Here is a 2,500-nt window from a genome sequence, read left to right as displayed (position 1 = left end):
GTTCGAACGCCCGAGCAGTGGGCCTTGGGATCTGCTACGAGCCCAAAAAGGAAGTGCTTGACCCGAGTCCGATGACCCAAGGGAGGCAGGACGATAGTCTTGAGCCATGGCCGGAGCCTCGCCCTGAGCCTGACCCGTGAGCCACGAATCAAAAGCCGTGAGCCGCGGGCCGCGGGCCGTGGGCCACGAGACTCAAAAATGTTCTTGAAGGTATATATAAACAATACAAGTCATAAAAAAGACAATATGTTGCAAACAAAGGTGAGTTTTGGTCCATGGAAAAACTAGTATAACTTAACTCTCATTTGGGTGTCCCCTAGGGTCACAAGGGAAAAATCTCTTTATCTATTATAGGGGGAAGGTTATAGTTGAGGGTTGGGGCCCAAGGTGCCATCGACTGGGCATGTGGTAGGCATGGAGCCATGGCCGGAGCCTCGCCCCCGACCCGACCCGCGGGCCGTGACCCCGCGGGCCGACCCGTGGGCCGTGGGCCCACGCACGTGCGCCGAGGAAGGGAACGCTCGACTCGTGAGACGTGGGCATTGCTACGAGATCAAGAACGATATGCTTGGCCCGAGTGAGCCGGGGGATCTTGAAAAATCCACCCTTCTAATCTAATGATACACACGCACGCGCGCGCGCTAGGCGCTAAGGCGCTAAGGCACTTAAGCACTTAAGCACTTTAGCACTTAAGCACTTGAGCACCTGAGCACCTATATGGATGGTTATAATATAATGTGAGCTCTCAAGGTGCTGTGAAGGTTTTCGGGCCATGCGGTACGAAAGACGCTATGGCCCATGGGAAAGAAGGTGGTAGCATAGAGCCTCACCCCGAGCCGTGAGCCATGAGACCCCCCCCTTGTGATTATGGCTTGTAAGGGAGTTCATTGCAACGTGATCGAAAACATCATTCAAACTTAATATCAATGATTCTCATTACTATGGTTTGTAAGGGAGATTGTGGTATAGGAGCAATGTGGTAGCCTTGAGCCATGGCCGGAGCCTCGCCCCGAGCCCCGAGCCAAGAATGAGCCATGAGACCCCCCTAATGATTATGGCTTTTAAGGGAGTTCGTTGCAAGGTGATCAAAAACATCATTCAAACTTAATACCAATGATTCTCATTACTATGGTTTGTAAGGGAGATTGTGGTAAAGGAGTTCAATGTAAGTTGATAAAAAATACTCCCTTTTAGCCTCTTATATCATTCAAAAATTTATTTTTACCCATTTTTGAAAATAATATCAATGACTCTCACTCATAATATCTTTCCAACAAGCCTCCCATTTTTTCAAGATTTTTACAATTTTTTATCCATTTTTCACTATTTTTCACCAATTTAACGGAAAAAAAAAAAATAAAATATTTTTTTAATGAAATTAATATTTTTAACTAAACCAATCTATTTGTATATTTTTTCTCAAGTGTCTCCTAATTTTTCATGATCTATTGACACTTTTTACTATTTTTTATTATTTTTCCCTTTATTTCACCAATTTAACGGAAAAAAAAAATAAAATACTTTTTTTAATGAAAAAAATTTTTTTAACTAAACCAATGTCTTTATATATATTTTCTCAAGTGTCTCCTAATTTTTCATGATTTATTGACACTATTTACTATTTTTTATTAATTTCGCGTTTTTCGGCCTTATTTAATTAAAATAAAATACTTACAAGTTTTTTTTTTTCAAAATTTCAGCTTCTAAAATTTCTTTAATATATGTTCCAACAATACAAGTCATAAAAATGACATTATGTTACAAATAAAGGTGAGTTTTGGTCCATGGAAAAACTAGTATAACTTAACTTGCATTTGGGTGTCCCCTAGGGTCACAAGGGAAAAATCTCTTTATCTATTATAGGGGGAAAGAGTTTGGGAGCCTTGGGCTGGCATGGCCAGCACCCCCTCGCCCAGGCATGGGCGTTATGCGTGTGAGGGGTGACTACCCTCCATCACGTTGAATGCCATCCCGTGGGCCATCGCCGGCGATCGGTTTTTTCCGGTGGCTGGTCGGCCCTACCAGACGATGAGTGGGCCCTTCCTAGTCAGCTTGGCCTACGGTGATTCGTCTGGGGGAACGTCCCTTCGGTTGCTCCCAATGCCCCTTTCGGTTGACGGTTGACGGTATGCTTGAGGCCTAAGGAAATGCTGCGTCTTGTGATCCCCGACTACCCGCTCAGGCGGCACGACGGGTTTTCTTGACGTGGTTCAGTACGCGGGCTGATTCGTGTTGGTGTGGGAATGTGTTTCCCCTTCGGTTGCTGGTCCCTTCGGTTGAGATACGCTTGATGCCTAAGGAAAGGTTACGGGCCACGGAAGGACGTGACTTAGTACGCGGGCTGATTCGTGTCAATGGTCCCTTCGGTTGCCGGTCCCTTCGGTTGAGATACGCTTGAGGCCTAAGGAAAGGTTGCGGGCCACGGAAGGACGTGACTTAGTACGCGGGCTGATTCGTGTCAATGGTCCCTTCGGTTGCTGGTCCCTTCGGTTGAGATACG

This window comes from Amaranthus tricolor, chromosome 8 (genome assembly GCF_026212465.1).
Source record: "Amaranthus tricolor cultivar Red isolate AtriRed21 chromosome 8, ASM2621246v1, whole genome shotgun sequence".
Lineage (NCBI taxonomy): Eukaryota > Viridiplantae > Streptophyta > Magnoliopsida > Caryophyllales > Amaranthaceae > Amaranthus > Amaranthus tricolor.
The sequence above is the reverse complement of the archived record's forward strand: the minus strand, read 5'-3'. Positions refer to the sequence as shown.